Genomic DNA, 21,191 nt, shown 5'->3' on the forward strand with positions numbered 1-21,191 from the left:
GTGACCCCGCGAACGCACTATCAGGATCACCACGTAAAGTTGGTAGTCACGTTTTTCAGCGAAACTTAGTTTCTAAATGGAAATCAATAATTACTTACCTAATCCGAACGTGATAAAATTTGTCAGAAAATCTACATAATTTATCGATCTTCCTTCGAGTTTATGTGAAACGAAAGAGCCTTTAAAAAATGCTGAACCATCAGCATATTTAATTTCTAAAATATAAGATCCGTAATCCTCGGAGCCGCTCAATGAAACCGAATAGCTAGAGGAGCGTTGAATACGAGACGAGAGAGCATATCGTGGAAGGGGGGATTCAATTTTACTAAAATGCTTTTGCACTGCTAGCAGGTATCCAGAGACGACGTTACTTTCTGTGGTAGGATCTTAGTTAAAGAAGGCCCCGTATCAGGCACATTCGCGAGATAGGAATAGGAAGAGGGAGAGTATACGAGGTTATACACGTGGGTTTTGTCGAGGAGCTATAACTAGAGATACGATGGAAGTACATAGGATGCAAACCCATAAACTCCCCCACTTTAAACAGGTCTGCCGGCTCTTCAGACGGCACACTGCCTTTACCTAGGGCCGAACGACTTGACTATCCACGACTGCAACACCCTTGGTGACGACAACGACTACCAAGTTATCCTCGTCGACGCCAAAAGTGAGCCTTCTCTACTCTCGCGAACGACGCTAGCGCCGTCGGATCGAGTTCCCAGTATTCTTCCGGCTCTACTTACAACATACACTTTATTTTCGCCAGTTCTGTACACTCTCCCTGAAAAACAAGCGTCACGCCAGCAGCTCGAAGTAACTATCGCAAGCAACGAACGAGACTCGTTGGTAATACTCACAACTGTACATTCGTCTCATACTAACATAACCTCAGAACTCTCGACAACAAGGGCTCGAGGGAAACGTTCGAATCCAGGATAAAATAATGAAATACCATAAGTTTTACGAGCCAGTTAACAACGGCGACGTACGTTAGCGAAAAGAGTCTTTATCATCGCGGGAATAAATTGCTCGGCCGTCGGACTCTTAAGCTTACCGAACATCGCTATAAAATTCTTATCTAAAAAACGAAAGTGCTCTTTATTAACGCTGTTTGCCCGCTCCTTACAGACGTTGGAGGACGTATGACGTTTACACGCTTGAGCTTCGTGCAATTTGACTCAAGTAGTGCGAGCCGCGAGGCCGGTAAGTGTAAATCGGAGATGGACTGAGGCCTGGCCGGTAATTTCGCGAGTGGTAGAGCAGTGCACCAGGGGGCCGAGTGACGTTACGAGATTCATGTGTTCTCAAATTGATTCGTTGGCGCTGCTGGGCGCGTAGCTCCCTATGCAAGAACGTCGCGATGAACAATTTTCCGAATACACTATGCGCGTATGTATGTATATTTGTCGTGCCTGCTAGTTACGTGCCTGTGTATAAGAGCAGCTCGTTCATCGTGATAGGTGCGTGCCATGATCGACGCATGCGTGTAACAACGACGTGAGAATATCCCCGAGCCTGCAACGTGCGTGCCCTACCACGTGATCGGCTCTCTCTTCCCTTTGTAGACTAGATATCAACACACTGGCGAATCAAGGTTAGTTTGCCCTTCTTTCTATACTATTCCTCCTGTATTAAAACATTTTATCTACGTACGCAGATACTGTGCTGTATACGATGTTCGATACGGATTTGCGACACAAGTACACAGTACACCTGGTTAAAGCTGTGGTATGGTTGGGTAAGTCCAAGTTGTATTCTAATAAAGATGCTTCGACCATAACCTCCGTTATTAGAGAAATACTATTAATTCGGAAAAGAAGTAAGACACCGTGTTCTAATTTCTTTTATAGAAACTTTTTACTTACCTTGCGAGATAAAGCTTATTTTGCCTGTTGTAAAATAATTATTCCGAACTTTTTACCGCTCGTTGGACGCTGGTAATTCTGAGACATGCCGGGAGGCCATTTATTGGGTCACGCACACAGAGAACGTCTTGCGTATATATGCGTATACAGAGTGACGCTAGTTAGGAGGAACTCCTAACGATGGCGCGCAGATATATTTAGACGAAAACATTTTCTAGGAAAATGTTTTCGAACGAAACACTGGTAGTATTACGATATCAGGAATATACAAGAGAGAGAGAGAGAGAGAGAGAGAGAGAGAGAGATTTAATCAAAAGTAAAGAATATCAAGTTGAAAAGAGGATGATACTTAAAGAATATTTGTAAAGCAGTGTTCATCGATCGATCGTATTTATAGGTTAGTGAAATTGAGAATAGGATTATCTTATCATAATGGTTTTATTTATTACAGCCTGTTGGAAAACTTTGTAGCTTAGGAATATAATTAGGTACTTTTAACGCCTACGATTCAAGTACCATTAAATTTTATGGTCTTACGTCTTTATGCATGATTTATCATTGTCTACAAGCGGATAATTATAGCTTAGCGCTGATCACTTGATTTATCGCAATTGGACAATTAAGCACGCGTCTCTGAAGATTTACACACGGTAGGTTTATATAGCGAAAATATACGTGCAGTGGGACGTTGGTTGACATTCAACGCCGGTACTCCACGCTACGTAAAATGCAGACGAAATAAGGGGTTTTTCGAAGTTGCCTGTAAGTCTGCAATGTTAAATACACGCGTCCGCCATTTGGTCTTATGTGCCCTGACAAGTACCGTCGGCCCTTTCCCTGCTTTACACCGACTCGACATTGCAAACCCTTCCACCAGTCTTTTTTCTCTTTTATAGCATTTCATTAGAAAAACTTTTACGCCGTTTCTCCCAAATTAAAGGACGCTGCGCGCCCTCTGTCCTCGCGTGCACTCTAAAAAGCTCTACGCGTACCATCATTCTAGAAGAATCGTGGAAAACGAATGATGGATGGATGATCGAAAACGAGTGGTCGAAGGCTTCCCGCAGTAATTCCCAGGGAACCTCGTTGACGCTGCGAGGTAGGTCGCTAAATAAAAGCGATAGGTTAAAAGGTTTTTGCGCTAGAGTAAAGCCGTATGACGTGACTGTAATCGGAAATGGGATTGTCTCCGGAGTTAGGCCCAGAGAAGTAAAAGTAGGTCCCGAAGGTGAGGCAAGAGCGGGGAGGAGGGAACGATGTTGGTTGGGCGTCTTTAGTGGTTGGGAAGAAGTTTTGGGGGGTCGAGCCAAGTTTTCATAGTCGGACGATTTTAGCCGGTACAATGTCCGCTGCATAATCCACTGGAAACCACCCTGCGGGCATGAAATATTTTGCTCGGCATGAATAAATAGCGCCGCAGTGCCGCTGCAGTTTCGCCACTGCAGTTGCTACCTTTTCACCTACAGGCACAACTACACGGCCGAGCCTTCGTAGTTCGTATTTCAGTCATCGCGCATTTCACGTGGAATCGAGACTAGAGTCTCGCGCGCGCACATAGAAACGGCTCACTTACACGCTCCTCTCTCTCTCTCTCTCTCCCAGGCTTGTCTTTTATTACGCGCTGCGGCCCTCGCTTCCGTCACGAAATTTACTCACACCGTCTCAAGGACGTCAGAGAAATTTCGTGTGCGTGTTCCTACAACTTGGCGAATGCTCGCTATTAGCCAGTGAGATAGTGCAGTTGGACCAAAGTCTAAGCTACCCTAGTCGACCGCTGTAACCTTCCGTGTTTACGAGACAGTACCCAGTTTCGCATCGCGCCCTTTTCCACCAAGAATTATTCACAATTTAATACATTATATAGTATTCGCGTCTTTAAATAGACCGCACGTTCCTGCTACTGCGCGTGAAAATACCCAATGTGCATGCCAATTACCAGCTTGCAACTAATTAACAAGCGAATTAATTAATTCCCTGGAAGCGCGTGAAAAATCTCTCATGGCCATTTATGCACGGAGATAAATACAAATAGTAGCCTGTGCTATATTAACATTTCTACTTTATAGCCCAGTCGTTTTCCCCTCCAATTTATCTCATTTCAATTCTTTGCTTTCCTCCAAGGTGTTTATTTAGTTGATAAGAGGGAACATTTCCTTTTATTTTCGCGCACACATTTTTCATTTCAATTCTCTTTCTTTCCTAATATTTTTTATCCAGATTTTGCTTTCCGTAATTTTACTTTTTTTCTAGCGATGTATGTCTCACAACTATAAAAAATGTATCAGCGGGATGCTATTTTTATAGTTACCCACACTATTATAGTACTTCTAACTATAAAAATGTAATAAAACAAAAATAAACTAGAGGTTATAGTTGAAGGAACAAGGTCATATATCCAAAATTTACTACAACGTAGTAATTATTACCAGTCCCAACGCGTATATTTGCGGTGAGTATATTTAAAATCAAGACATAAATGTCCTCGACTATTTGAATTTAGTAATGTTAACTATAAATTCAGATGCAATCTGTTAAAAGCTGCGTTACAATTCTGTTACTCGATGGCTGAAAAGTTTGCCATTTTTTCAAAGTTTCTCGCCACTGTTCGTTATACGCTTAATTATTTTCTACTGCAGAGTACACACTCTAATTAGATATTGCAAAGTTGCTGTTTAGGACCGTGATTGCGTATTGCTGGATTTACCAATTTTTTATCCTCCTCTTCCAACCTTTCATAGAAAATATGGAGTCAGAGTGTTTCGACGAAAAGCTTTGCATAAAAAGTAGGGCCTGAAATCGACGAATCTTGTCCGGTCTGGCTACGTGGTACGTCCTGTCGAGGGAATAATAAGAAGACGGCAAAAAAAGTAGGTAACCCTTTTTTTTCCACTTGAGCTTAGTCGACGGAGATTACCGTTGGACGATACCGCTGCAGGCTTCTCCTTTCTACTCTTTCCTTTTTTTTTCCTTCTGTCGAAGACAACCAGACATCTCGAGCATTCACGGTTTACGCGAGAACTGGACTACCGGAACGAATTAAAAGACGGAAATGCGGTCTTACGCGTTTCGTGCTTACCATAGGAGTGTACACATAGTTGAGGGTTATCGAAGAAGAAAAAGCTGTCCTGGTGTTGTTGGGTCATGCACGAGAAATATCTTTATTTATCGTGAGATTTCTGCGACGTTCGCGCGTATGCTTTGGCGCAATTCGAGGAGAAAACACGACTGGAATTATTCTCTATAAAGGATAATTGGATCGGAGAGCGGATCGATAAAATGCGGACAAGGGAATTAGAGGTTTTCGGTTTTGATTGGATCCTCGCTCTCGTCTCGTCATGCTTTTCGCCTGCAGCCATTTCCTTTACCAGACTACCGCACCAGCAGAGACTCCATGATTAGATCACCGACGCACTCGCCCTGATTGTACAACTTCCTCCGAGGGTCTTCTCAATTCTTTCGATCCCATCTTTCATTTTTCTCCCTCCACATTGGCCCTGAAATAATAAGAGAACAATTTTACGACCGTTTCACCCATATACCTCTCTCTCTCTCTCTCTCTCTCTCTCTCACCTTTCCAGCCAAAACCAACCAAGAAGATTTTTACAAATTTTCCTAATCGCTACTTAAGCTTTGCCGTATCAGAGGATTGCGTTAAAAGGTTGATTTTTTTCTTGCACTCGTTTCGAAAACTCCATCGTCGATCCCTTTTATAGTAGTGAAAGAGAGAGAGAGAGAGAGAGAGAGAGAGAGAAAGAAAGAAAGTCGATCGGCCGGTTCACCGATAAATATAACATTAGGCTCGTAGTCGTAGATTAGACTTTTGGATTGGAATGACGTAGCGCAGCGATTGGTGCAGGACTCGAGAGACGAAATTTCATTCGCGATAGGACTGAGGCAGGAGTAGGAGAGTCCGGAGACTGTGGAACGGTCCGTCGCGTCGGATTATTTAGTGCAGCTTTTATCGGGAGAAGCGACGATCCCCAGGTAATTCCGTGCGAATCGGGAAAGAGGGGGGAGGGGTGTCGAAGAGGATATCGAGGATGGAGAAGAAGAAAGCAGCGGAGAGGAGAAAGAAAGAGGAAAAAAAAGGAAGGAAAGGCGTACGTAAATCGAAGTTGGAAAGGAAGGGACTTCTCAATTAAGGCGAGTCCCCGTATAAACCGGCGCACTTGGAAATCTGGCGATATCGTAAACACGTTTGTTTACGTTCATTTGCGATGGGCGCAGTTGCAGTCGCGCGCAAAGTTTATGCTCGAACCGGGACGCTTTGTCGAGCTAGCTATTTTTATTCGAGGTACTCTTTTTTCTCCCGCTGCAGCTTGTTTCTTTCTTAGCTCGATGCTATCGCGAATTATGAAACGTTGTATGCCCGAACGGCCCTCGGTCCTCGGCATCGGCCTCGGCGCGACTGGTATTTCCGACGCCGAGCCGCGCCACGCCGCGTCGCGTCGCGCCGTCATCGATTTTCTTTTTCGATGCAATTTTGTCCTCGCGTAATGGCGGATATCTCGCTTTCGCGCGCGCACTCCACGGGTGGCATTTTCATGCTCGACTGCCCGAACCTTACAACTCTACCATAATTTTCCTTCGATTGTGTCCTTTATGGCTACGCGCGCTCGCGCGCGGCTATGTCCATTACGGGAGAGTATTTATCAAACTCTCGGCGTAATATTCTGTAAATTTTCCCAATTATATAACGATCGGTAGGAATTACTTTCCCGCTGGATATTGCAGTGTATGCGCATACTATATAGTAGCACGAAGAATCCGAGGATGGGAATAGAAAAATTGGACTTTTTAGTTTGGTCCGATTGGCCGAGTCCTTCGTCGTCGTTGGACGGTGATTGGTAAATTTTGGAATTATACAGCACTCGAACGAAATTAGCTCGTAAATGGAGGAGAGCTGCTGCGAGTCTTTTGGGACTCGTCCAATTAATTTGTCCATGGTCGATGATTGAGATGGAATAAGACGCTGGAGGATGAGGCCAAGTTTTCTCATCGGGACAGCGACCGCTCGGGGTTTTATTCGTCCTGTGGACAGGGCGGAGCTCTGCGGAGTTACATTGTTGACGCGAGGATTGGCGGAGTAAAAACAAGCCAGCCCGACGACGACCACGACGACGACGACGACGACAACGACAACGACAACGACGACGAAGCTCTCCGCTGAGATCGGCTGCAGGAATGTCGTTGTGGAAGTTTGGCGGAATTGCGACAGTCTTCTCGACTCGTCTACGTCCCTCTAACTTATATGCATGTAAAGTTATGTGCCGTTGCTTTAGGGCTACACTGCCACACTCACGCGCGACACTGCATGTATGCAGTATATAGTTTATACAGGCGAGTAGCGTCTATCGCGATGGCGACGTCGGCCGTCTCATTAGATGCCGGAGACTCGGGAAAGAGCTCTCTCTCTCTCTCTCTCTCTCTCTCTCTCTCTCTCTCTCTCTCTCTCTCTTGCTGACTCACTCCCTCTGGCTCATTCCGAATCGGCAAACTTCGGGGAGAGACATGAAAACTTGCTGCAGCCTCTGAAAATGTAAGAGCATCAGGATGCTGCGGATGAAAATTAGAATTTTGATAGAGGTGAGAGAGAGAGAGAGAGAGAGAGAGGTCGCGCAGGAAGGAAAAAGGGGGTAAAGTAAAATAAGAAGAAGAGTCATTTCGAGATACATTGTTGTCTCGTATAATTTTATGCAAAATGCTAATTTTCCTTTGGTACGGGGAATGTTAAAGGACGGATGCTCTCGGCGATCGGAAGGTTTTGGTGGTAAAAATGAGATTGGGTGCGGGAAAAGGAAAAGGGCGGATCCGTTGTGCAGGTCCGTCTAGACTGTGATCAACGCTGGGACTGTAAAACGTGTAAGGCACGTGATCTCTATTGGGATGTGGCCGCTTCTACATACATACATATGTATTACACGGGATCTCAGGCAATGGCGTAATATATTTAACAATGTCTCACGATATGAGACGTTTTTACGGAAAGTCGTTGGAATAGGAATTGCTCTTTGGCTGAAAGACGCGGTGAACACATTGGAAACGAGTTGTTCCTTTCTATCCGGTGCGTATAGCTGCAGCCAATACACGGAGGAGGACCTGCCTCCAACAACTTTTATACCCAAGCCGAACTGCGATCATTGCTGAATCCACCGATGACAAGATCCTCCCCGGCTTAATCCCGCTTATAACGAAAATTCTCGGAAAAACTTTGGATGCATAATTCCAGAGCTGCGGGATATATAGGAGGATGCACTCTGCTCTCTCGTGTGCCGCATAAACTTTTCCAAGACTATATGGGGGGGGGGGGGGGGGCGAACACACGCTTCCTCTCCTTTTTCTCTGATTAAGTTGTTAAATTTTACAACCAAGCTTCGTTTATCAAAAATATGCAACCGTGTGCGCGCACCACTCCCTTAATAAATTTCGCAAATTTCCACGGGCTATCTAATCGAGGCTCCTCGCCTTTCTTTCGCACGGAATCATATCGGAGAATCGGAGATGAAGTTTTCGATAGGTGGAACCGCTTTATTTCCATTTGGAGGATTTACGAGGCTTCCGCATGCGGGGCTGACGTGTCCGGGGGTATAAGGCGAGAACGTCGTGTGGTCGTGGTCGTGGCGGCGTCGGTGTGGGTCGATGCTAACAATGTTGAAAAGGGTGGGGGGGGGGGGGAGGTGGGGCGCGGCAAAAAACGGCGTTGGCGGCGAGAGGAATGCTACAAAGGGAAGAGAAAACGGGGAAAAGGAGCGAGGAGAACGTTTTCGGCAAGGTTTCGACGTCTCGGACTCTCTATGGCTTGCTGGGAGTTGTCGGGGGAGGTTCCGCCCGGATATCTCGTTGCATGGAGGGGCAAACGCTGGAAATGAAGTTGATTCTCCGGCAAAGTCACGTATTCCAAAGCCAATCTAATAAAATCTTAAGGAAGAAGCTCTGGCTTTCGTTTCGCGATTGGACGATTTGCCGCGATCTTACAGGAGTAAGATCCTTTGAATTCTTGCGCGATTTCTCGGCGCGCGCAAATCGAACAGAAAATTTATCGAATTTCCTTGAAAAATGATAATGCCCGAGAGGCCTTATCGACTGGACATATTCTCGTAACTGCTCGGTTGTTAAAGCATCCGAGTGTCTTTGGCGAGCTTTACGCGCGTAGGATCACTCTGCTCCTCCGGCAACCTATAATATGTATATATACATATACGTTGAATTTCCTTTCAAAATTCGCCGTTGGAATGTCGAACTCTTTCGGCAAATTGTTACGACTGGTTCGTTTATCGGGCCGAGCTAAAGGAAATATTAAGATTTCTCCAAGCCAATAATTTTCCCGCCTATGGAAATAATAATGCAAAAATTCTGCCGGTCCTCTCTCGCCTCGTGTCCTTCCTTCTCTCCTACGCCCACTTATTCTCCTCCCAGCGTTTTATCGTGGCGTCGCTCCATCGCAATTAGAGCGTCACCGAGAAATATGTGACGCCACGCAGTTCATTAAAATGAAAATCCGCTGGTAGACGGACCGCGATATTTTCCAGTTGGCCGGAGGAAAGCTGGAATTAATTTATATCACTGTCGCTGGGGAACGAGGCCTCCGTTTAATTCTACAAATTAGCATACTTAGTTGTAAACTGATTTACTACTGGTCAGACTGGTCCTGATTTTTTTTACAAATCACCTCCCCACCCCCCCCCCTCCCTCGTCCCTGTACCCGTTCTTGTTTTGCAAAAATTCTCTCGAATTTATGTCCTATAAAGGAAATCAATTTAACCGTACATATTGGAAAGTTATAAAATCATGGATCTAAAAAATTGTGATGGTAATAGCGCAAATACTGAACATATCGCGAAAGCTATGTATCCCAAATTGTCGTCGCCGGGAAAAACTTGCAGAAGGAAGCAATCCTTTTTTTTCCTTCCCCCTGGCACTGCTCGCTGTTGGGAAATATCGGACACCTCAGGTGGGGAGATTTTTACGACTTTTTCATTGTTCCCTTTTTACAAATATTTTTTATGCCAGGAAATTTCTGTTTCTTTTCGTCTTAAAAAAATCTTTATATTCCTCCTTATATACGTAATATCTCGCTGCAAGACGAAAGCATTTGTTTCTTAATTGTCATTTCTCGAAACTTTTACTATCGCCGAAAAGCATCTTGTCTAGAAAATACTTTTATACGTTGCATAATTTTTCGTCAGCTCCGCTCGTCTATTTTCGTAGCTTTGCTTATGATGACTGTGTACGTATATATACTTGTGTACGTACAGCTAAGCGGAGTCTCGCGATGTGCCGGGCTATAAATCATCCACTTCAAGGCCCTCGTTTCAGCAGTGTGTGTACGTGGTGTCGTTTGCTCCATCAATATTTAGCCATGTCGCTCGTGCAAACAGTGCAATTATTATAAGAAAAACAATCCTAATACGCTGACCGTAGCTAAACACCGAGTAATTCCACTGAAACTTTTCAACGATCCGCAACAATATGTCCATTCGTTTGCGGAAAATCACCGTGGATTCCGCGTTTATTAAGGCAAAACCTAATAAAATGGGTGCGCGAGGTAACAGTCTATGATCGCCGCGCTAATTAGTTATAAAGTGTTTGCAACAAGTCAGGGGGGTACTCGCCGTACATTCAGGCATCATAAGTTATGGATAAGATACGTACTTGGGCTAAACGCCGCCGCGCCGGAGGAGAGTTTCATTGGACCGTTAAAGCGCGAGAAATACCGTGCCACGGTTGGCTATGGCTGATGGAGGAGTGTGAACCGTAGAAATTTTCATGCTTCAAATTCTGATGGCGCGAGGAGAGATCTCTCCTTCGTGCCCAGAAAGCTTCTCTCTTGCCGTGTTTACTCAAAATCTAGTAAAGGATCGTCGCGTCCGCGCTACGAATTTTTTCATCCATTTCGTTGTAGCAGCCTTGAAGCGCGCCAAGGTTCGCAAACCAATCGAGCGTCCACTTCGTTCAGATTTGACATCGCAAATACTAAGAACGCGCCTCGCCCCAATCAAGTACGATGCGATTTAATCCACCCCCCCCCCCCCCCCCCCCTCCTCCCCGCCACTTTCTCCATTAATTCACCGCGTTTCACTGAGGATGTAATTGTAATCTCGAGACGAGAGCTGCTTTAAATACGCGTAATTTTTGGTCAGGACAAAAGGGGCAATTTCCTCGGGGAAATTGTAAAATTGAGAAAATTTGAAGGTTAAGTCTCGGGTCTGCCGCCATGTCGTTGGCACGAAGGTGCGCGCGTCGAGAGACCGGTCGATAAAATGGATAGCCTCTCCGTGCATCTTGCCTTATCCCCAAGTGCGCGTGCCCCAATTGTCCCTATCGTTTACACACCGATACACGCGCAACCTGCACACGCTCTGTACACACACATACGGATTTTTCCCCAGAATCGCCAGGTCAGAGAGTAAATGCGTATTAAACACTTTATTTCTTACTCGCGAGAACTCTTAATTTATTTTCCACGATACGCCCGAGTGCCTTGCAATTCGGGGAACTGTAAAATCTCCCTTTTCTCTTAGCTTTATTGCTTCGATGACTTTATTAAATAAAATCAATTTTTTCGTAGCATCCTCTGCTCTTTTTTTTTTTTTAGACAACTACTTTGGTAGTATTGGTGGCAAATAATGATCGGGTGGGTTACGGCTGTTGATTTTTCCGAAAGAAATTTGTGCAGCGACTGACTCACCTCTGGAGTCGGTGGAGGGAAAACATTGGGTGAAAAGAGGGCAATCGGTTTCTCGAGGGAGGAAATGGTCGCGAAGGGTTGAGAGAATTTTGGTTCGCTGGCGCCACGCGTCGATTTTCACTCCTTTCTGCGCCATTGCTCCGTCGCATCCACTGCAATCCAAGCAGATTAACCGTCCAAGAATTTACGACTCCTCCCTTAGCAGCTGATATGTTTTCCAGTCCCTTCGTTCCCTCCGCGACTCATCATCGGCTTCCATCGTCATTCGCAGCGATTAAAATGCACCATTGCACAAACTCTCTCCGCTCTCCGCTCTTCTCTCAAAGGCGAAAGCAGCTCGTCTCTTTTATTGGTCCGCCGCCGCCGCGCCACGCCGCTCTTCGCCAGAACTCGCATCATTTTATATTAAGATTCCCCGTCGCTGAATTCTCTTCGCGGAAAGCCTCTCGTAATTCGAATAAATTAATCCCTGCAGAGAAACAATTGCGTAATAATACGAGAGAAGGATGAGAAAAAGTGGAAAAAGAATAAAAATCCTCGGTATAGGTTCTCTTTTGTCGAAGAGTACTTTTTTCGGTCGCGCATCTTCTGTTTATCGAGAGGCGAGGAAGGTGACCTCGGAAGGAGCGAGAACGAGGGTGATGGGTACGGCAGCTTGTTTTGTTTACACGAGTGAGGCAAGGGGAAAGAAAACAAAAGAGAGAGAGAGAGAGAGAGAGAGAGCGAACGGGAGCACAGCATCAACGACCATTTCCAAGAAAACAAAAAAAACAAAAAAAAATAATGAGAATAGAGGAGGACATTTACGGGCGCTGGCAACAATGTTGTTGTTCGCTGGGTGGCAGAAGCGACCATGCGTGGGTGGACCGCGCCACACAGTCACGGTAGCTTCGATCAAGTACACTTAATTATACTCTTTATTCAGCATCCAGAATAAGCAGTGGCGCGCGGCGCGATCTTTTTTCGAGATAACTCGTCACTTTGTGGCCGGTGAAACACGCCAACGCGCCGACGCATCGGTTCAACGAGCCCCGGCACGTTTCCTAGTTATTTCAGATATACGCAGAGGCCCAGCGATAATAAACATTGCACGAACTGTGTTTCTCTGGAGCGGAAAAAAAATCCTTATTCGCCGAAAGAAATCCATAAAAAGGCCAGTTAACGACAACATTTCCGGGAAAGCGCGAGTAGCCCGGGAAAAGCTCCTTCATTATAGATGTAGACCAAATAAATTCGTGCTCTCCTATACCCTGATCCTCTCTCTGTCTCTATCTCGTGCATATATATATGTATATATAGATAGGCCCCCTTAAGCTCATCGCTCGTTTGAAAAATAGACGTTTCCCTAAGTGCTACAAATTTCTCATCCATCCAACAATGAAATTGTTGGAGGGGTCAGGCCAGAGGGGTTTATTAAATTTTCTTTAATGATCCATATTCTTTTTTTCATGAATTTCATAAAGTTTCGTTGGAAATTGAGAAATTTATCGGTCGAGTATGGAAGAGCGTATTTTAGTTTTTATTCTATGCGGTGCTGGGTTGGAAAATGGAATTTTTCCAGAAACTCGGACGGATGAGTATAACCTATAGCAGCCATCTATCTTGATTGAATCGTAAAGCTTATTTGTTTCATTTCGCTGATTCTTCTTCGTCTCTTCTTTCAGCAGAGCCCCTTTCCCGTTTCTTCGCTTTTTCCCTTTTTCCCTTTTTTTCCCCTTTTTCGAGATATCGACAGGTTTTTTCTTGGCTAGCGTGGGTTAGGTACGGTATTCTCGGCCAAGTTTCCGTCCAATCGCGGGAGCCGGCGTATCATGAAACTTTTAAGATACGAGTGAGCGACATTTTGGTTCTCTCGCGTCCATTGGGCGGAATTGTAAACCTTAAAAGCACTTGGAAATTTATGCCCACGCAGCGCGTATCAGTGAAAAGTTCTCGCAGACCAGAAGGAGCAAGCTTTTAAACGCTGCTGCAGCGAGAGAACTGAAGAAAGAATAAGGGGAATAACGAGAAGAGAGAGAGAGAGAGAGAGAGAGAGAAAAAGAAGAAGAAGAAGAAATTCCTGGGAAAATGCGATTAAACGCGAAAGGAAATATTCTTGTGCGGAATTAGGTAAGATGTAAGCTTGGTAAGGACAGGGGGTATCTCGAGAGTGCGTGAGTAATAAAAGCTGGTAGGAGTGTAAGTTTCCAACTAATTTTCGGATTTACCCCTTTTACGAGACAGCCTGTAATAAGCACCAGCTGGATAAAAGTAAGGGGCAGAAGGGGGAGGGAGGCGGGGTAGGGAAGTTTTTCAGCTGGCCGTAAGAGAGTTGCTGCAAGACTGAAACTTTTGAGATCGAAGCGAGCGACAATTTGGGTCTCTGCAGGTTGGTTGTAGCTCGCGAAACTTGTAAAGCTTAAAAGCACTTGGGGATTTATGCCGGAGCGTGTATCAGCGAAAATTCGCCGGCACGAGAAAAAGATATCGTGCAGGAGTGGTGGGTGGAGCCTCGAAATTTGCGAGAGCATCTGGAAGCAACGGGCAAAAGATTGCCTGGGAGCTTAAGTGTACCGGAAAGAAAATTACCCGCAACGAATATTCGCTCGAGCCAACTCTCTCCTCCTTTCCCTCCTCATCCCTCCCGGTCTGTCTGTCTGTCTGCCTGCCTGCCTGCCTGCCGGTCTCTTCCCGCCCGCCAGCGAGCAAGGAAAAATAGGATAAAAATTTCGTCCCGATTACTCGGGGAGGATGGGAACGGTCAATTTGGGTCGAGAGAGTAATGATTAAAGGAGTAGCGAGGGGTCGTGTGGTGGAAAAAGGTTGGATCGACTGTTAAAAGCGACGGTCGCGCGGCGGCGGGGGAGGGAGCGACTACGGCCAAGATTAGATCATGGAATTGCAACGTAGAAAATTGGAAAGCCTTCAGGTCCAATTAGAAGTTCGATAAAGGTTAGGGCACGAGGAAATGAGCTCAGGGAAACGACTGGAGAGGAATCGCGAAACGAGAGTCGAAGAAAAAGTTATCACGCTTTAGCCGTAGAATGGAATCTTATCTCGCTAAAGGCCAGAGATAAGCTCGAGTTTAAGAGGATGGCTGCAAGAAGTGGGAATGCCAGGAGAAGAGGCAGAAAATTAATAAGGGACCACACCAAAGTTCAACGCTGCGGACTCTGCGCGCTCTATCGGGAGGATCGCGTATATGTATAATGGAAAGGAAGAAACCGAGTGGAGAATATAGAAATTATACGATCACACGGCCCGTGTATGCCTCGCTACACGCGCAAGAAGAAGACCCATATTTTTCGGACAAACTTGAAAAAGCTGAGGCTGGGAGGGATTTTCGTGCTAATTTTGGGTTTTTGGTCCGCTTTACGGGATAGCGTAGCTCGTAATCACTATACACGGGGACCTATAAGGTTGGCTGGTGTTGCGTACGATTGGGGAGACCACTGCTCCTCTTGATTGGACGCTGCAGCTTAGAGGTTTGCTATACCTTAGACACCGGTCAAGGATGCAGCGTCGAGGTAGCAAAACCAGAACCATTAATGTTGCGCCTGGTACCGCCCTCTTTATCGCCGACTCGAGCCATGCAACGAATAGGCCACCTGTATATCCATTTCTTGCATCCTGCACCACTGCAATTATCGCTCCAGTTTTGGCCATCCATTGCTGCCGGGTAATACATGCTAATAACAGCCAGACCAGTCTGATTGCCGAAAGGTCCAGACGTTCTCCGATTAAGGCCAAACTTTGTGGCAGACCCCTCCTGAAACTTCCATCCTTGCCCCTCACCTTAATTGATAAGAAAATGGCGCCAAATCTACCGCAACCTAACCTTCGCCAAGTATATATATATATATGTAGGATATCGCGCGCTTGGAAGAACGCCGCGGGTCATTAATGCAAATGAAGATGTTAATGTCATCCGCGATACTCTGTCTATATCCACCATAATATCGGTCTTCGTACTACGATAGGCCTTCCTGCCTATGGTTTAACGAGAAGAAATTCCTCGCTACTTTCCACACGATGCTAAATCCATGCAAAATCAATTGGTTGTTATTCTCCTCCCATATTTACACATTGTAGCGAATTTTTCAATTCTCTCGTCGTCCATTTCTCTTTAATTGTAAAATATTAAATTTAGGAATAAGCTTTCTCAGCGCCCGCGAGAGAGAGAGAGAGAGAGAGAAGTGTTATTTGGTAGGGCGCGAGGTTTATTCTGGCCAAGTTTCTACGAAGCCTCGTGTTTGTAGTGCAGACAGCTGACGCGCAAGGTGTGTAAGTGATCGTTTACGTTACGCGCCCGAGCAGCTTAAGTGAGAAACAGAGGGAAATAAACCGACTAGCTCGCCGGCTACGTAAAAGCGACTATTCGCTTCTTTCGATAAGCACGATAAACACTAAAGTTTGTCCAACGCACGTGTAAACTATTCGCTGGAAAGTAAATCGAGAGAGCAGCAGTTACCAGTGCTTTGACAGATTTCACATTGCTTCCATTAGCAAACTCATGAAACGAATCGTTGGAAAATATTGCTTTATCCAATTATTGTAAAAATAAGCAGAATCTCGGCGAAAAGCGTGTGTAGCGATCGCACTCTCCCCGTTGGCCTATCGATAGATAATGATAGGTTGCTGCTTCCCTCCCGTAGTATTCTCTCACTGCACAGAAAATCACAGAGATTGGCTATGGTAGAACACGTTTGGCGCATATGCGCGCAGCCAGCCACTCGGAGTAATCACGCGGCGGTCTCACTGCTTTCGGAAAGAGACTAGCACTTTGGAAAGTTGGAAGGTAAGTGAGAGTCGAGAGGGAAGATTTTGCATTGGTGCAACAATAACGGTTTCAGGCCGTGGCGAGCAGGCAACCCTTTTTTTGCAACGATGCGGGATAGAGCCAGGGCGAGAATCCGGCCTTCGACCGAGTGTCCAGCTTGAATTTATAACGGCTCTCTATGGTGGTAGTAGCCAGGGCAGTTCTGCACGCCACTTTGTTCCAAGCCGTAAAGGGCTGTAACAGTAAAGCAGCCACGCTGTTGGGCACCACTTTTTTGCCCTGTTTTTGCGCGGGTGGCCATGGAAAATTAGATGAAAAAAAAAGCAGGTAACGGGTTGCGGCTTTCCGGCTTCGTTTATTCCTCCGCGCTGCCTCGCCGACCCAACATGTTGTTCTTCGACGCCCCGACAAAAAATCCCACTTGGAATTCCTAGAATTCGCCCTGTGCGAAATAACATTCTGTACGATGAGGACCAATTGAAACGTCTTCTCGGTCCATATTCGCGTTTATCGAGTCACCGGACTATTATAATAATGCGAGGGGGGGGGGGGGAGATATATATCGCTTAATTGCCGAAACGCTCTCGGCCATTTATAGCAAATAGGCCAATACTACTTTTTAGCATCTCGTATTCTTTGGTCGCGGATCGTAAAACACGAACGAACGAAAATGTTGTATTCCTATTACCGTTAGAGAGCACGCCCTATCACTTTAATTGAACGGGTATTTTTTAGTCGACCGGAGTGTGTTGATCGAGCGAGCGAGGGGGAGGGGGTGGGCTTGCGAGATGCCGCAAAATGAAAAAAGGCTTTGGGGGAAGCAGAAGAAGAGGAAAGAAATCGTTAGGCTTCGGCCACACAAGAAGATCGAAACGGTCGACGAGCGATGATTATTAAAAGCGATTATCTCCAAAGTCTTCCGAACAGTACAAGCAAGACTATCGTAAAATTCCAGTTAAAAATGTCAGCCCCGACCTTAGTAATATATATATATATATATATATATATATATATATAAGTGTACACTCCTTTTCTTTAAACATCATAAAACGCGTGTTAACTCATGTCAATTTATTCGCGATGAGCTCCCAACGTCCCAACTGGATAAAGAGTTCCTCGGGGCCAATCATCGCACGCGGTGAACTGTCTAGGATAAACTTCCGGTGATTGGATAACTATGAGAATACTCGAGGCGAGGAGGAGCGAGAGACTAGGGTCAACCGAGATCTATCCATGACCCTCAAGTTTTCCCTCGCTTTCCTCCACCACTCGAACGCACTTAAAATAAATGTTTTCCCAATTTTTCAACAATCACTTTTTACTATTTTCATGATTTATAGCACTGCAGAATTTCTGAAGCCTCGTATACACATAAATAGAAAATGTGGGAAGGCAAGCGAGTGATTTTCTTTGGTTTAATAAGCATTTTGTATTCCCCTTGGTGAGTGCAGCATTTTGAAAGTGGCGTGGTATCACTTGTGTCGGGCAACAATGTAGTTTTATCGTGAAACGAGCGGCGTTAATACAGCAACTATATTCACGGAGGATCTTATCGAGGTAATTTATTCGATTTTCCTTTTTACTATTTTTGTCCTGCGACACCCGCGCGTTTGGCCGTCGCACGCACGTCCTTCGCGGGGGTGCAGGAGGTGGTAGATCGCGGTGGGTGATGGGGGAGGAGGGGGGAGGGGGCGGCTTGGAAAGGTGGAGAGGTAATGTATTCGAAGCGATCGATGTAAACTCTGGTACAAACTACTCTTTATGGGCTTCGGTGCCCGGGATGTTTGGAGTTTAGAGCATAATCGCTGACTCATAAAAGTGTATGATGCGTTTTTAAAGGGTGTTTCGTCGAGCAATAAACGCCAACCAACGACTGCACTCGTGGTTGCCAGGTCTGTGATCACTTTCTACCGATACATTGTCTCTCGCCTGAGAAATTATTTCGTCTCCTCGCGTGTGACTCCTGTCAAACATCCACTCCGCTCGACCATCCTCCAATCGCATCGCCCTTGCATCCGATTAATTATTTCTTCGACAAGGTCACCGAACTCCATCCCGACAAATATTTTCCTCCGTTCATTATTGTGCTGGATCTACTAATTTTACGGGAATATTTTATATAATTTCATCGGCGATTCTTTGAGAGATAGTGCGTGTGGATATAGTGTTTTTTTTTCAGCGGCAGATCTTGATAGGTAAATCGAGATAGAAAGACACGGAGGTAGGCGTGGCCAGAGTTTCGCGCAGCAGCCAGAGGCTGCCTTGGCGAATTGCGCGCAGCAAGTACACGCTAGAAACTTTTCGTGTAAATTCATATCCAACGATAAGTATTCCGTGACTCTTGAGATAAGTGATTGGTTGTAACGACTGGTGGGGGGGGGATTCGAGAGGGGGTGCTTGCGTGTTTCTTGACATTTTCGAGTATTTGTATGCAAGAGGAGAAATAAAGAATGGCTGGGGAGGTGGAGGGGGGGGGGGGAGTATTGAATTTTACGAGTCATAGCGAAACCGGACGCTAAGAAAGAGACAGCGTGATCCGCGCGCAGTCCAACTGTCCAACTTGCGCGATTACATTAAAGCACCGAGGAGAACGCACGATACACACCAAATCTCTGCTTTGCAATGCTAACAAGGAAAGCTCTCATTCTGCCACCGTAAATCTGTCTCCGAGCTATGAGCACTATTTTTCTGGAGCATCCCCTCTTTTTTCCCCCATTTCCTAATTGAACGATTTTTTATCCCGATATTACCTTGGAAAATAACTTCATCTTATTTCTCCTCAGCTATATGGTCGAATACTTTTGGAATATTTTCGAATAAATTTTATCGTTTCGACACACTATTGCTGGAACATTTGGGATATATGGAATAGGAAATTTCTCGGGGTTTACGTTTGGAGAGACGTGAATTATTGTGAGTTGCACGTGGAAAGGGAATCCATGGATCTGCTTCGTTGGCGGCCATAGGCACAAGGTTTCTCGGCTGGGCGTTTCGGCTGGAGGAAAGTGGGGATTTGTCCAAGTAAAAAATGGTGTTAGGTCAAATGGTATATAGCGGCAAAAAATGAGCGGAGGAAAAGTCAAGAGCAGGTTCTTCGTTTTAGAAGCTCTGACCGTGTAAGAGGGGAGGAATAGGATGAGAAATTTCTGTTTTCTTTCTAAACAATCGATTCATTGTTTCCGTATTTGATCTCGCGGCCGATGAAAACATGGCACGCTGAAAATTTCTCTTTTCATAGTTTCCAGGCCGGAGCCTCGCAGCGTCGAGATGTTTAATTTTTCTTTTCGATCAGGGAGTGGCCTATATGTTGGTCCGAAGATTTATCACAGCATCTTACCATTTCGTCTACTTAAATTACATTGATCTAAATATTTTTTGGTAGTTTGAAAATTAATATTTTTACATCTTCAACAACTACTTTCGAAGCAAAGATGTCTTTTTTTTCTGTAAAATTCAGGGTGTCAGAATGCGAGAGAACCATTTTCGTTCCGGTTGAATGCATTTAGGGAAAGTCCAGCCCCATTTCCTCCGCTCCACCCTCAGACCCTACTCTGAAATTCAGTCGTACTACACCAAGTTTTCCCTTAGGTTTCCGAAACTATTACTTAACGTGCTTAACGTCCCTCCAGCCACCTTCATTTTTCCATGAATCATCGGAGCTCCAATTTGAAACCGAGACTCTCTTACATTGTATGCTTTTGCTGCCTCGTAAAGACTGTCCCAGCTTAGTGAAATCATACTTAATTATTCTTCAGAGTTACAAAGTATTTTCAACTGTATTCCCACGCCCACTGGACCAAAATCTGTCTCGAAAACCTCAGCCGTTTTCATCAGGCTCTTTCCACGTATTCTGTTACCGGTCTCGTCTTTACAAGGACAATCCGATCTAATTAACGCCAATTAAAGTATTTTATATCTTGATTTTGGTATACGGCATTCCGCGATAAAACAACAATATAAATAAAAATGTTTATTAAAATCATACAACAAGCAGTTTTATTGTAGCGATGAATAAATGTTTATCAATCAATTGTCACATTTATTTTGTACATAAATAAATCATCATACCTAATAATATGATAATTATTAATGAATAATTTGATTTTATGAGTTTTCTATTAACTGTTTACATACATACACAAACTTTCACACATTGAAGGAATAACAATATTGCTCGTTAAAAAAATGGAATTATAGATACACATTAATAATATTCATCAGCAATAAAAAGAACTTTTCACTCAATGTAATAAATTAATTATATGGATTAATGATGGATCTATACCTTTATTAATTTCATATTGTTGATACACATATCAGAATTTTGCATTAATTAATTAATGAAATTTAAAAATGCTCACCTGGTTTATAAAAATCGATAGCTGCTTATATGCAATAATAATTTTTATAATTCGTGCGATTTCGGTTCATGTTCAAATTCGTTTTTTGTTACCTGCAAAAATCATGTCATACTTACACGTAATACACCATTGATTCATTTGTTGATTTATTAATGTATTTAAAATTACACATTAACGTTAATAATATCGCAGTCATATTAATTTAAGTATTCAATAAAAATTGTTGAGGAAAGTATAAACATAATTTTATTAAATATAAAAAGATTAATTGTCTCTATAAATTTTCTAACATGATTCAATGCATTCTATTTATATATTTACATAATAAGCGTTACTTTAAAGTATTGATACAACTAATTATTAAATAACTATACTGATCATTTGAAACATCTAATGGTTATAATAAAATGTCCTTAGCAACCGCTATTAATCAATATTATACAAACGGGCACCTTTCCGAGTGTATAAAAAATGAGTATTTCACATTTACAGAAGCAACATCCCGAGTCTTTTCTCGT

General features: G+C 44.3%; 1 long non-coding RNA gene across 1 annotated transcript in view; it reads left to right on the forward strand.

The window, feature by feature from the left end:
- Nucleotides 1-1,689: 1,689 nt before the first annotated feature.
- LOC136772990 (uncharacterized) overlaps nucleotides 1,690-21,191 on the forward strand; it is a 79,687-nt gene continuing 60,185 nt past the window's right edge. The window contains exon 1 of the long non-coding RNA XR_010822537.1: nucleotides 1,690-1,738. This is a non-coding gene — a long non-coding RNA (uncharacterized lncRNA). The remainder of the gene's footprint in view (nucleotides 1,739-21,191) is intronic.

The sequence above is a fragment of the Prorops nasuta genome, unplaced genomic scaffold (assembly GCF_024137725.1).
Source record: "Prorops nasuta isolate Cenicafe-Biocafe unplaced genomic scaffold, Cenicafe_Pnas_1.2 PNAS00004, whole genome shotgun sequence".
NCBI classification, from domain to species: domain Eukaryota; kingdom Metazoa; phylum Arthropoda; class Insecta; order Hymenoptera; family Bethylidae; genus Prorops; species Prorops nasuta.